The following is a 15,733-nucleotide window of genomic DNA, read 5'->3' as shown; positions in this document are numbered from 1 at the left end:
AGGGACTGAGGGAATAATCACATTGCCATTCCAGGCAAGCATCAACAGCCCCAGAATAAAGTTTCCCAAAATGGTCATGCCAATCCTTGGATGAGATATGGTTGGGGATTTGATCTGGATCCCTCTTGTCTACCCGTCTAACAAGATTCCAGAAAAGGTTTGTAGCCCTTGATTTGCTAGCATCCTTTAATTTCTGCCAGCGGTTCTCGTCCCAGTTCAGCTTAGCCTGAAGCAAAGCCACTCTATAGTCCTTCCTTGTATTTTTAATAGCAGGGCAATTCTTACTTCTGATTTCTGCAGCTAAAGCCTGTCTCTTAAGTCTGCAATCTTTAGTGTACCATGTCTGCCTGCTCTTTGTTTGCGCACCAAGTTTATTATGCTTGTTAGTTACTTGGAAGTATGCACCAATTATATCTATTGTGCTCAGGTGGATAATAGGGATATTTGCAAGCCCGTTTATACTTGTCGTTGCCTCCTGTAGCTCTACGATATTCTTACTCAATACTTCCCTAATACCATCTATTTTTGAGTCTTGTGCGGCAACCTTGTGCCATTTGAGGGACCTTCTGCAGTTTGAGGGGACCAGCTCTTTAATTGAAGATAACGTGTGGGTACCCAATGGAGGGCAGCGGAGGCTCCATGGAGTCTTCATGGTCACACAAAGGGGGTTATGGTCACTGTCCGTTGTATTACCCACTACCATGTCTATTACATTTCCCCATAGTCTTACGTCTAGTAAGATGTGGTCAATCCGGGAACAGCTCGCTCTAATATAAGTGTAGGCCACCTGGGCGTCTGATATGGATCTACCTTTTGCTGCCCTTAGACCAAATTCCTGGGTAAGGGCATTAAGCTGACTTGCTATCTGCGACCATCTTTTGACAGGAGGTAGACTCAGTGGGGGAACAGACCATTTTTTGTCATCTTCCTCGACTCCCAACATGTCCTCTGCACTTAGGGGCTCAAAAGTACAATTAAAATCTCCTGCAACCACAGCTCTAGAGTGTGACAAGCAACTCGATAAACCTTGCTCCAATAATGTAACCTTAGGTGAAGGTTTGCCCCCTGGAGTCCCCCTTATGTAAACATTAAATAAATCAAGCATTACGCCCCCCCTTGGGCCCTTGACGGAGAGCCTCATGATGTCAGGACTCGCGCTTTGTTGTACAGAGTACAACCCAAAGCGATGTTCACCCAGATGATCAACCCACCCGAGGGGCGCTCTTTCCCTATGGTGATAGCTGGTGAGTGAAAACAGCTATAACCCGATTTGTATAATGGAACCAAACTCCAAGTTTCTGAGAAAACACAAATGTCAAAGACCTCTATCAGTTCGTTCCCGTGGGGCAATGACAATTTCTTGCAAATCCCAGCGACATTCCAGGAAATTATCTTGAGATGGTGTGAGAAAGCTGGATCGTGGGTTGGTTCTCTACTAGGGATATGTTGACAAGGAGACGCAGGGGCTGGTGGCGAGGCAGGAAGTTCAAAGGCTATGGAGAAATTAGCCGCGTGAGCCCTCACAGTATCTATAGGATTTTGACTTTGGGCTATGGTTTCCAAGCTATTTGTGGGCCGCTCAGGACTGATAAAAGGGATTGGGTTATTTTGGGGGCCATGATTAGTTATTGAAGGGATATCATGTGATTCCAGATGTGACTGTGATTCGTTTTCCAGTCAATCAATGGCTTCTAATGGAGACCCTCTGCTTGGGGCCTTTGGTGGATGATGATCGTGTAACCTAGCTACTGTTGTGATAGGAAATCGTCTGAATTGTATAGCTGAGGAGCCAGGGGGGCAAGTACGGTATTCTAGTGTGAGAAGATTTTCAGCGAGATCGGCGTTAGTCAGGGTGAGCTCGATGCCGTCCAAGGATTGAGTAGGGGACATGCATCTCCGAGCCCTGACAATATCTTCTCGTATTACTGAACGGCAGGCCCTAACATGGCGGATCCAATGAATCCCTTTATTATTTAGGGAGTTCTCGTTTTCATAGCCGCCCTTTAGATCTAGTTTAGGGACATTGACCATAAAAACTTTTTGTGTCTGAGGAAGGGGGGAAATTACTGGAAAGCTCCTCTGATCTTTTGCGTGAGGACGTGTAACTAGTGGTGAGCTGGGTGGTTTTCAAGGGCTTGAGGGGGGGCTGGATTCTGATGGTTAAGTATAGGATTGTCAACCTGTTTTTGCTTGGAAGGTGATGGGGCCTGTTTGTGTGGTGCCGGGCGAAACAAAAAAGGTACGTTTCCTGTTGGGCCTCTTTCTTTATGGGCGGGAAAGCAAGCTTGATATGCCAGTGAACGTTGTTCGTGCAAGGGGTGTACAGGCTGCTTGTGATTGTGGGGTGTGTTCTTTGTAGTTAGGAGTTTAACCGTAGTGATGAGCTCTTCAATCATTTTTCTCATGGTTCCTATCTCCAACCTGAGGGAGGTAATGACCTGGAAAATGTTATGGGACGGTGAAATTTCCTCTTCCCTACTCTCAATTGGAGTTGTAGACTGTGACTGCAGCATCTCAACCCCAGGGGCATCAGGCCAATGCTGAAAACCAGTTCGAGCAGATAATAGGGAGTCCAGTTCGGCTCTCACCGATGCTAATGGTGAGATTTGTTGGTTGGGAAGAGGAGACATGGGAAAGAGAAGCGTTCACCTGTTCTACTCTATCTTCCTATAGCGCGTCTTTACTGTGTGCTGGTGCTCCTTTCCGAGGGGGCTTCCGGAACATTATGAGGATGGTGGTTGTGCGTGGAGGGCTTATGCTTTTGGGAGGTGATTCGGTGTTGGTGTGGGGGGATATTGGTTCTGCTTCTAGAATGCCTTTGCATTCATGGATAAGCGTGTCTATTCTGTCCATCACGCAATTACTTGTGGCATGTTTATGTGCTTTCTTTGCCTTTTTCCCCTTTCCTGCCCCCTCCGTTAGGGCCATTTCCTGCCCCTGCCCCCACTACCTCCATCATTTTCCTTTTACCCATCTTTTAGCCCCCAATAAATTAGTATGGCACGGTGCTTGCAGCAGCCCCCAAAATGTTTATACCCGCGGTACCCCAAGTCACAAGTTGTTTTGGAGAGCTTGTATCCTTAGTCCAAGGCCCTGCACAAAATGTTTATAATAGTAGACTCCCCACTTGTATCCTTTGACCGCAAACAGTCCCTTATACAACAGTTATTACAGTACCTTGTCGGGTTGCATCGCAGCTCAAGAGTTGGATGAAAGGGAGGTGGCCCTGCCCTGCTTCTTCCTGGCAATGAAGGCAAGGACGGGCCCGCCCTTGGCCTGGGTGCCGCCTGCACGCGTCCTGCGTCCCAGGGTGCGAGGCAGCGCTTTAAGCGCGGTGGTGGCGACTCCCCCTTGTTAGCGGCGGCGGCAGGAAGGAGACCAGTTGAACCCTGGGACTTGCAGTCCCACCAGGTTGGAGTACGGAATGCCGGGAATGTGGGCAGCAGAGTGGAGGTGCTCCCTGGGGCTGGGACTGCCAGGGAAAAAGTCAAGATGGAGAAAGACGCCCCCAGTGCTGGTCTGACGAGGGTGCCAGCAAAACAAATCACCAGCAGCAGCGTCCCCGCCAAGCACTTATGCAGATGCTAGCTAGTGATGGGGCTCTGTTGTGGTCTTGGTTCAAACACAACTGGAAGACTCTGGGTCAAGAATACTTGAAGTTTATTCAGCAGATGAAATCCTGTGCCTGGCAAACAAAACACCAACAGCTTCTCTCTGTCAAGCTCAACCACCTTAGAACTTTAACAGGTCATAAAGCTTACGTAGTTACCTTCTATGTACACATTACACCATAGATGACACAACCATGTACATTTAAGATTGAACCCAAACAGGAATCTTTATTATAACGGGCTCCTACTTACCTCCTGCTCCACAAGCTCCCTGTTTCTATCGAACTTTGGGGCATATCAGCAACAACCGGAGATAATTATCGCTCAGCGCTCTTAGCGTGAGGATAATTATCGCCGGCTAGCGAGGATTTTTATCGCTGAGATAGCGTGCTATTAGCAACGCTTATCTCCTCATCGATAAAAATCCTCACGCTAACTGGCTAACGTGAGATTATCGCTGGAAACCCAGCGATAATCTCACGTAGTGTGGCGTTAGCTTGTTGATAGGGACTCACAAACTTAGCCATGATATCCACCTTCCATAGGATATCATGGCTAAGTCAGTCCTGAAGCAGGCGTAAGGAAAGTAGCGATAACAGGGGTTATCGCTACTTTTCCTGATGCTATGCTTCATAGCGTGGGGCTTGATGATAGGAGAAATGTCGCTTAGCGACATTTCTCCTGTCATGTTAGGTCAGGAACGCCCACTTTGCATCTCATTAGAGATGCAAAGCTGGGCGTTAGGAATCCCCACGCTAAAGCAAGGTTTCACACGTTAGCGTGACCTTGCTAATTAGGAGATAAAATTATCGCCGCTTTTCGGCCGAAAACGGCCGCAAAAGCGGCGATAATTTTTTATCGCCAGCTTGTAAATATGCCCCTTAGTACTGCATCATTCCTGCCATCTTTTTTATTCACATCAAGCACACGATTTTACAGACAGAAACTCCCATTCTCAAAAGAAACATCTGATAGATATGATAATGACTTTCTTCTTGGTTAAATGTCAGAAGCCATCTTCTGGTCATAGCCGCTGAGGGTAGGACATTTCACGATGGGGCTAGAAGTAGTCTGAGCCAACCCAACTTCTATCTCCTCTGAAAGTACTGAGCGAAAAGGCATTCAATCACTGTCCACTTGTGTTTTATCTTCTAACAGTGTTTCTAGGAGAGACTGATTTATCACTTACAACGTGCAACACCCACTGTGTACTTTGTTTTTCCTTTACATATTTCCATGCAGTTTGTGAGCAGGTGCTCTCCTTTAATATGATTGACTTCTCTTTTGACTTTATTTTCAGCTCGCTTTTTTTCAGTTTATTCGAACTATTTAAGTCTCCTTCTTCTTTGTGGAGGATGGATTACTGACTATGTTTTTTTTCCCGGAGGTTTGGGCGATGGAAAAACAATATTATCTTGTTTAATCCCTCTGGGTTGTAACTGTGCCTTGAAAGTAAGATTTCCCATCTCCTCATTGCTCCTCTGTATGTGTTCATTACCATTCTTTAGACTTGATAGGTCATCTATTAGTGGTACCTCTTTTACTGCTGCTATTGTTCTTCGGTTTATTTTAGGATAATTTCAATCAAGTTCAGGAAGAAATAGTCCTTTATTGAATTGTACTTCTGAGTGGGGTTACCTTTACTACTACTTCCTTCTGTTAGTGGCCTACCGCCCCAGCCCACAAGATTATTAATATTAGCATCACCCACAAATTGAACAGCCCTTCTGATGGCAGACGCCTCACAATGTGCTTCTACCTTTATTTCCTTCCATCCTCTCTTTCCTGTGGGAACAATCCTTTGTTGTTTAATAATCATGTAATGTACCTCTCCTACCTTACGGGGACTTTCTGGAATGAGAAGATTTTCCATTGCCTTCACCCTCTTGTCATCCTTTGCTGATAGCTGTGGCTGCCTTGTACTTGTTCGAAGCCCGTATGGGCATACGGCATTCTTTGTAATTCTTTTTAGAATCCTCTCGATTCTTCCACTTTCATGTTTTTTTCCTTTTGGCTTTCGCAATCGATGTTCACAAAACATCTATGGCGTCTGTGATTTTTCTTATCTTCTTATCCCTCCTGCCTTAGTTACTCTTAATCTCTTCCCTCTCCACCACCATATGGTTCTGTCCACTTAGAGGCTTGTTTCTTTTAGGTTTCCCCATCAGCCTCACTGTACATTTTGAGATGTTCCTTCCAGCTGACATAGAGAATCCCAAGAGCCTCTAATAGCCATAGTTTTCAGTAATCTGTGCCTTAAACAGGGTTTTACAAGATTTAATGATTGACTCCCCTTGATTTTACCTCTACGTGTACCTCCCCCCAACAATGGCCTCTCATTCTCCCTAAATGCAGGAGTGCAGCAATGCCAAAAATGCTAAACCTCAGGAAGCAGATACAGGAGCCAAAACAGGAAGAAAAGCACTTGGCGAGGGGACACCACCTCCACTGATCTTACCGCCACCAAAACCAGCATCCTGTCCACGTCTCTGCTTGAAGCCGCTCCCTGGGGCTCTTTGAGAGGCAAGAGCCACAGCACCAGGAGCGCAAGCCACCCCAGCCGATGCTAACTACCAGTGGCGGTTCCTACATGAGGGCGTAGGGGCGGAGCATCACCAGTCTCAGAGGACAAAGAAGGAGATTGGACTGGTCTGAGGCTGCGGCACTTACACTGTTCATTCTGGTAGCAGTACAGCACAGCCGTGTATAAACACGCTGCACATGCAAGGTGGACGACTTCAATACCACACAAATCCCCCATGTGCAGTGTGTGTCTGTGAGGCAGTGGTGAGGGCAAGCAGGCGCTACTTAGAGCAGCAGCATGCTCGGCTCGACCGGATCTATGACGTAGCTCATAACATCCTTCTAGGATCCCGCCTCCTCCTGTGACTGGCTGACCCTTGTTACTGTCAGCCTATGAGACTAGGAGGCGGGATTTCCAGCACCGCTTCCTTCGGTCTGTGCTGGGTTCCTATTTCCCTCCGGACCCGAGAGACACCTCTCAAACACTGTGTCCGTGACCAAGCTGAAACCGGTGAGTACAAGTGCGCCTTGCCTTGTTTTTCAACAGCCGCCACTGTTAAATGGAGAATAATATGAGAACATTGTTCTTACAGAACTTAATTCTGCATATAGGCATTTATCATGCATTTTCCTCAAGGAAATAATAGCAGACCTCACCTGGTGACATTTACGTGCATGAAAACTGCAGTTGGGGAAAGGTCGGTAATGACTGCAAAATTCCAAATGCAGATATGCGAAGTGATAAGAGACAACGTCTATTTCTGAACTGAATAACCCACTTGTTTTCGGGCCCTTAACATAAACGAGTACGAAAACAGACAACAGCCTAGCACAACTGGTTTGAACCATGGGCCCGTTCAATAGGGCGTGAGGCAGCTCCATACACTTGACCCAAAAGTAGGAACAGTGCATGAAACACCTTTTTACCATACTCAGCACTGGAGCCTTAGCGGCCTGGCGCCTCATCGTCTGCCTTCCATGACTGCCGAATTTAAAGCCTGCGGGGATAAACGGAACGCCCCTCTACTTTCAAAATTCCCCTGGCCGCCCCTGCTAACTACTCCACCCTTCCCACTGTTGCAGCTAAAACACTGGCGAGCCTAGAGGCAGGTGATAAGGTTGAGGTCAAATAGCGTCAGCGGTGAAGCTCAAATAACGCAAGCAGCAGTGGTGAGTTGCTGACTGGTGGTAGAGTGAGCCGAATTTTAAAGGCAAAAACAGGGACATTTCACAAAAATAGAAGAACGGTCTACAATTTTACTTCAAGCGAGCGCACAGAATGACATCGTTCCTCAGCAGAGAACTACAGAACAGGCAGTAAGAACATGCATAAAATGCAATTTTTAAACCCAGTAGCTTGCCTGTTAATTAAATTGCTTAATTTGAAACAACTGATGGTGAGGGCTTAGTAGCTACGTGTGTTAAAATCTTTCCTCGCGATGTCGTGTATTGCCGCGCCGTGTCCGGTATACGTCCTGACGTCTGCAAGTGTGGCAGATCTTTATCGCCATGAAGAAGCCCCTGTTTGGGCGAAATGCGTTGGCTGTTGCTAATGAGATAAAACTGCGTACTACAAGACTCTCTGCTGATGTAATGTTGTAATGTTGTAAGCTTGTAAAGCGCACAGCTGCCCACCAACGGGGGCGTCCCGGCGCTGTGGACCGCTGGGGAACCCGTCCTGGCTATCCCTGTGAGATGGTCCCTTTCTGGGTATCTCCAAGGTGAAACCAGGCATCCCCGGCGTCTGTGGGGGGCCGTTGTAGAGATGAGGCAAGCTTAATGCCCAGAGTTGCCGAGTGTGTTCCTGGTTAGAGTAGGTACCGAGGCGAGAATTATCAAGTCCATTTTGACCCTGGTCCACGACCCTGCCGCGTCGGGAATTGAACCCTGGTCCATGGCCGATTCTCTGCTTACGGGTCTGCCGCCTCTACCTAGTGAGCCACACCTCTCCACAGCCCTGATGACCCGTTCTTCTGTGTCATATCAATTAAATTGCTTTCTATCCATTTTGCCTCTCATCCAACCTGTATGTATGCTTGTATTTGTGATTAAGGGGCAGCTAATCATTTGAGGTGGGCAATCTTATCAGACTATGTGACTTTCCAGGTAGTGCAGTCATCGACGGCCCGGCTGCTCTTCTCCTTTCTGAATTCTAACCGGTGAGCACTCTGCTTGCTTCCTGCTGCACCACCTTGCTTTGCCGCCTCAATACTCCTGGGCAGAGTCAGCACAACATGAAAAATGTAATGTACTGTAATCCAAAATGAATCTAGTGCACTGTTACTGAAGAGTTGTCCTGGTGCTGATACTAAGAACAGTAGGGGTAGAGGCCATACAGCTAGTTAGAGAAAAGCCAGGTTTTCGAGGCTTTTCAGAGGGGCAAGCTATTATTAAAAGAGAGAAGATTAGGGCGTGGCCAAGATGGCGACTGAGGCTCCGAGCTGTCGCTTGTCCAATACCATCCTGCATAGCGATGGGTCTCCTGGAGGGGGCGGAAGGCCCCAACATAAACGTATTTCTTGAAGACTGGTTGCTCTACACCAGGAGCGCAACGCCCATTGGGATCAAAGGGCTTCAGCCCCCCCCCGTCGTGTGTGTCAGCCCAGACTGAGACAGCTTCCCGGGCACACGCACAGTTTTTGAGCTGTTGTGGTCTGGCATCCGTCTTACTGCAGCCGCACCTGAGTACTTCACAGGTCTTTAAAAGACCATTTACTTGTTAACAAGGCTTTGTTGTTCTTTCAACCCTTCTTAGAGCCCCTGAATCTTCACTCTGCCAATTGCTGGAAGAATTAGCCCCCCACCCCTCAAACTTTTTATTACCCTCCCTCCCGAAATGTTACACTAGTTGCACCTCTGGTCAACACGTAGCTGTGAGGAAAGAGGTTCACCTTCTTTTCGGCAGTGCAGGCCCATAGGGTCCCTGGCAGGGCGCCTCCCCCAGGGGTTTCACCCAGACCGGTGGTGGAATCTCTCTTTAATTTTGGTGACTGCCACCATATTTTGCAAGTTGCCCTCAAAAAAGGCCCCTGGCTGGTGGACAATAGCCCATTGAACATATACCCATGCTACACAGTAGATGCACAAAAACAGCGAGTATCGTTCAAACTGAAACTTTGTCAACTCGGCCTACGATATGCACTTATGTTCCCAGCCAAACTACATGTCATGGACTCCAGACACATGCGCTTCTTTATGACACCAGCCAAGGCTTGAGAGTGGCTTGAATCAAAGGGGGTTGCCCTGCCTCTGTGGGACTCACTTCTACCAGCCGATCGGCGACATCAGTGGCCCCGACGGCGGCAATGCAGAAACAGAAACCCCAAAGGTGAACCTGTGGAGGAACAGGCAGCGAAGGAGCGTGCACAGACGATAGCTGAACTGGAATCTCACCGCAGTCAGTCGGCGAGTTCATCTAAACCAGGGCAAGAGTTGGGGTACACGGCATCCACCCACTATTTTCACAGGTTGGACACTGTCCCCCCTTCCAAGAAGTTGGGCTCCACAGAATTATGTTGAACTTGTCCCAGTGTTATATTCAGACAACGGGACACGTTCAGCAGCTCCTGCAAGTTATCTGTGGAAAAGTGTGGCTCAATGGTTAGAGCGGCAGACCCTGATTCAGAGGTCTGGCCTGGGACCAGGGTTCAATCCCTGCCTCGGCGACTCTTGGATTCAATTTCCCCGGGCCTGATAATTCTCGCCTCAGTGCCTATTCTAATCATGGGTCCCACTGTGCAACTCTGGGCAATAGCTTGCTTAATCTCCACACGGGCCCCCACAGTGCTAGGATGCCTGGCTTCACCTTGGGGGTGCCCAGGGGTGGACATCTCACAGGAAAACCAGGAAGGGTTCCACAGCGGTATGAATACAGCGCTACAAGACCCCTGGGTAGAAGTGTGCTATATAAGTTCAAATACATTTACATCTGCTTTCCATTCTCAGCAGCAATGTGCAGGCAGTAATGGGGCTTTTTCACACCTCCAGCTGTGCCAAAGATGAAGGCAGAAGTTAAGGGTCCATCAGGCCTCCTTTTGATCGAGTATCGGACGGGAGGCGGAATAGAACCTCTCAATTAAATGCAAATGCACAGGAGAGGAAACAAAAGCATAAAGCTTGTTATCTCTTCACAGATACTTAAGAGATGCATGCTTTTTACTTTCTTCAGTCTCTGTATATAAGTGCACGCACTGTAAGAATGTCAGATGGGATGGTCTGTCCCATTATTTACACAAATAAAAATAGAAATAGCACTATTGTATTTATTTTATAGGGCTACTCATCCTTATGCAGAGTCTTCCAGTGAGGTCACTTCCTATGATGCCATGTGGGATGTCACACGTCTTAACGTCATATGCTGTGTTGGCAGTCCCCCCACTTCTTTTTATAGGGCTTATGCCCTGATCTAACCGCACAGCAGACCCCCATGAGAGGGAGTGGGCTCATGCTCTGGAGGACATGCCACCGGATCTCCAAAAAATTGGCTCTAGCAGCAGTTAGAGCCAGTTACTTAAGACCAGAAAATAGCTGGTCTTAAAAATGGTGATAAAACTTTGGCCCATATCTCTGCAGGTTTTGGCGCTGGCCAGCGCTGCAAGCATTGTTGCAGTGCTGCCCTGCAACAAAACTACAGTGCAGGAATGCGCACTATCAATAAGATAGTGCGCATACCTGTGCCCCAGTCATGAAAAGTGTTGCTGCGACAAGACAGCGTTGCAACACTTCTCACTACGTCCTTCTTGCGACAGCATGGATGCACTGTAATCACTGGACAGCGCTCCATGACGCAAGTAACGACAGATACATCAGGAATCCTGACGTATCTGCTGGCGCTAAAGTCAAGCATTGCTGCAGTCGTGTCACAACCATGACGCAACTCCAGCAATGCATCGGGCCAGCCTATCCCTGTGGCACTGCCTCACCCTCACGCCTGTCATTAGGCAGGCGGAAGGTACTGACGCAGTACTGTTCAGGAGGGGTGCCCAAATGTCGGCGCTGTTGGAGATCCATCGGTGGTGGTTGCATGCTGCGGTGTCATCGTTTGGAAGCATTGTTGGAGCGTTGGTGCGGAGGGAGTTGACGAGATGTTCTTCGCTGGCCTTGATCCAGCTGCGAGGGGATGCGATCATGGCAGTGGCGTCCAGTGGGCAAGGTGAAGACGTGATGTTACCAATGATGGTCGGTCCAGGAGAGTCCGGTGTTGTGGCTGTAGTTGAAGTACCCGCTGGCGAAGGTGATGTGTTCGACCGTGTGTCCAGCTATGTGGCCTGTTGAGGTGACTTGTCGCTTGCGTCTGATGTCGGTGACCCTCTCCAGGAGGGGTTGGTTCTCTGGTCACTGGGGTTGTCCAGGTGGAACTTATGTGCACCGAGTCAGATGTCCTTGGGGATGGGAGACCCTGGGGTGCAATGAGGTCTACAATGGCATTGGAGAATGGGGGGCCATGGCCCGGGGGGCCTCCACATGAGGGTGCCGAAGAGGATGTTCTTGGGCTTGGTCCGGATATGGGAGTTGACGTGGTCCATGGTCTCCCTTGACACATTTGAGTGCGTTGTCAGTCGGAGTGTGCCTCTGTAGGTGATGGCAATGCCTCCTCCTTGACTGTCGGGGTGCTCCTTACGGGTGATAATGCAGTCGTCAGTGATGGTGAAGGCGACGTCCGGCATGGAGCAGAGGTTGGTCCTGGCAGGCGAGGTGGCGTCCAGGGTTGATGGCGAGGAGAGTGCTGGCGTTGTAGCGGTGGAGTGTCCAAGAGGAATGCTCCTTGGTGCTGAGCACGGTCCAGGGGCAGCAGGACGCAAACAGCGTAGCCTATGGGTTGCCTTTGGCACAGGAGACGACCATTACAACGCAGGCAGTACATCGTTAACAACGCAATTCCGACAACGCGGGTGCCTTAACATCGCATTGTGAGGTCAGTAATGGGGTAAATAAAAGTTATTCATGTGTGTATGGGTTTTGGGGTAAAATTTTAAAATGTAAGTTTTTTTTGCTGCTAAAATTATTAAAAAAGGGGTGTTTTGGGGGCGTAAATTATGAAAAATGGGGTGTTTTTTGGGGTAAAATATGAAAAATGGGGTGAATTTGGGGGTACATTATGAAACATTGGGTGTTTTTTAGGGTAAAATATGGAAAATGGGGTGAATTGTGGGGTAAAATATGAAAAATGGGTGAATTTTGGGCTAAAAAATGGGGAGTGCATTTGTCTCAAATGTGATTTGTGTGTGTGTTTTGGGGACTCAAAAAGGAATTCCAGGGTTCACGGTTGAGTTTGTGGTGCAAAGGTCAGTTTTGGGTTGCACTCACGGAAGTGGGAACAGTGATCTTTTTGTCTCCGCTATGCAACACCAACTCTACTGTTGCAATGTGCCTAGTATCAGTATGCATTGGAATGGAATGCGAGGTGATGGAATGCGTCGCAACAACGTATGTGCCTTTGGCACACGAGTGGTACTCCAGCTGTGCATGGGCTCACAGCGGCCAACATCGAGAAGTGGACAGCTGTAAGGTGGGAAACGTCGGAAATAACACTGGATGATGCATGGATGCGGGGATGTGTGTGTGAACACGTGTTCTTAAAAATATATTGAGGGAAATCTTACCTCGAAGCTGTGTTCCATGTCTTTGGAGCTCCTGCTCTCCTGCGTCTGCTTCCAGGAAAAGGAAGTAGGCAGCCAGGCTCCCTCCCCTGAGACAATCACAACGCTGCGATGCAGCGGTGGGATTGGTAATCGGCAACGGGACAAGTCATGCAGCCAGGGGCCGGAGGGGTGGCCATATTCTCCATGCAGGCTGTAATGCAGCCTGCATTGCGAACAGGGAAGTGCACATGACTGCTTTGGACGGCTTGAGTGGGCCGACCAAACAGCCATTGCGCACTTGAGTGGGCATGCCACTCCGCCCATGCCCTGCTCTGTGGTTGAAGCAGTCCTACCCACCCTCCCACCCCCTGAAGATACATAGCATGATTACATCAGTTGGTTATCCCTTATTAACGTTTGATGGGGTTTGTTGGCTTTTCGGAGCCCACACTTCCTGCTGCTGCTGCTCCTGTGGCCCCGCAAGCCTGTCCTCGCCCATTGCCACCTCCCAGCTGATCATTCCCCCCCCTCACCTACTAAATAGCTGTCGCTGCGCAGTTGCGCAGCGGACGTGCACCGCTGGTGCGCAGAAGGCACGCCTAAGCCAAGCCCGTCTGTGCCTGTCCGCGTCATGACCGCAACCAGCGCCAGGAACCCTGGATCTCCGGCCCCCCACTGCTACAGCACAGCCACCCTCCACGCGCTCAACCCCAGAAAAGTCAGAGACTGCCACCAGGCCTCACCAAACACGACCAATGGCTAGTTCTCCTGCCTCCACTGCCGCCAGACCTTAACCACTACCCCGGACTCCAACACAGCCGACACCAGCACCGGCGACACCCTAAGACACCCTAAGAGGCATCCTCCTAAACATGCGCTCCGTGCACAAACACGCCGTGAAAATCTGTAACCTACTCAAATCTCTCTCGCCCGACAATGACTTCTTCACAGAGATCTTGACCAACGCCTCCTCCACCCCAAACATCAACACCGCCATCCCCGAAGGATACAAGATCCAGAGGAAGGACCGCCCCAACCACCTGGGAGGGGGCCTCGCCATCGCCCACAAGAGCAGCCCCGCCTCAATACCTCCAGTGAAACCTTCCCCTCGGCCGAACACCTGCACGTCCAGATCCAGACCAGCCACAACTCCACACTCTGAGGAACCCTTGTATACAGGCCCCCCGGCCCCCGGAAACCCTTCACCACCACCATCATCGACTTCATCGCACCCCATGCCATCGCCTCAATGAACGACATACTCGTTGGGGACCTGAACTTCCACCTCGACAACCTCAGCGACCCCAACTCCACCATCCTTTGTGACAACTTCGCCTACTTAAACAACTCGTCACGACACAGACCCACAGAGCAGGCAACACCCTCGACCCCATATTTGCGGCAGGAAACAGCATTCACTTCAGCCACACAACGCAAACGCCATGGACAGACCTCCACAGTGTACACTTTGCCGTTGACAAACACAAGGCACCCGAACCAGACCCACACACACCACAGAGGAACTGGAGCAAGGCAACCGACGAGCAACTCAACTCCACCCTCACCCGAGACAACCACACCTGGGCACCGACACCAATATCACAGCCATAGAACTCCACACTTGGATCTCCAACTGCGCATACAAGCTTGCCCCGCTACACAACCCCGACAAACAGCACCCCAGGAAAGCCGCCTGGTTCACCTCCGATCCCCAAGAAGCAAGACACACCTGCAGATGTCTGGAGAAGAACTGGAGAAACACCAAGACACCCAAAATCTACACCACCTACAAGGACGCCATGATGGACTACCACAACCAAATCAGGACCACCAAGAGGGACTTTATCCACAACAAACTCCTCAAAAACTCCACCAACTCGAAGCAACTCTTCAGTGTCATTCATGAATTCAACAACCCATGCAGCAAAGCCTCAGACATCGCCCCATCCCAAGACTTCTGCGATAAGCGTGGAACCTACTTCCTCCTCAAGATCAAAATACTTTACGACAACTTTGCAGAACATTCAGCAGATGCCACAGCCGGCCCACCGCCCCCCAGACACACCAGTCAGCCTACCATCTCCACCTGGATGCCGGTCACAGCCGAAGGCACCGCCTTGACCATGCAAAGGCATCCACTCAGGGACCCCCACCGACCCCTGCCCTCCTCACATCTACCACAGAGCCGCGTCCGCCCTCGCACACGAACTACAATGCACCATCAACACAACCTACAAAACAGGCACCTAAGCAGATGACTGGAAGCGTGCAGAAGTCAGGCCCCTGCTCAAAAAGCCCACAGCTGACCCCACCGACCTCAAGAACTACCGGCCCATCTCGCTCCTCCCCTTCGCAGCCAAAGTTGCAGAGTAAACAGTCAACAGGAAACTGACATGATTCATTGAAGACAATGCCATCCTCGACCCGTCCCAATCCGGATTGCAAAGCAACCACAGCAACAAGGCCGCCCTACTGGCCGTCACAGACGACATCCGCAACCTCCTGGACCAAGGCCACTACGCAGCCCTCATCCAACTCGACCTGTCAGCAGCCTTCGACACTGTCTCCCAACGCACACTAGTCACCACACTACATGACGCCAGCATACAAGGAACAGCCCTAGACTGGATCCGATCATTCCTCACCGGAAGAAGCCAAAGGTTCAGACTGCCACCCTTCCTCTCTGATCCCACGTAAATCACCAGCGGAGTCCCACAGGGGTCATCTCTGAGACCAACCCTCCTCAACATCTACATGGCCCCCTCGCCGCCATCGTCCGACAACATGGCCTCAACATTGTATCCTATGCTGATGACACCCAGCTCATCCTCTCCCTCACCAAAGACCCCACCACCGCCAGACTCAACTTCCAGAAACGAATGCATGACGTTGAAGTCTGGATGAGTAACAGCTGACTGAAGCTCAGCGCTGAGAAGACAGAAGTCCTTGTCCTTGGAACCACCCCTTCAGCATGGGACAACACCTGGTGGCTGCCGCCCTCGAAAGTCCACCTACCCC

Source organism: Triturus cristatus, chromosome 3_2 (genome assembly GCF_964204655.1).
Source record: "Triturus cristatus chromosome 3_2, aTriCri1.1, whole genome shotgun sequence".
Taxonomy (NCBI): domain Eukaryota; kingdom Metazoa; phylum Chordata; class Amphibia; order Caudata; family Salamandridae; genus Triturus; species Triturus cristatus.
The sequence above is the reverse complement of the archived record's forward strand: the minus strand, read 5'-3'. Positions refer to the sequence as shown.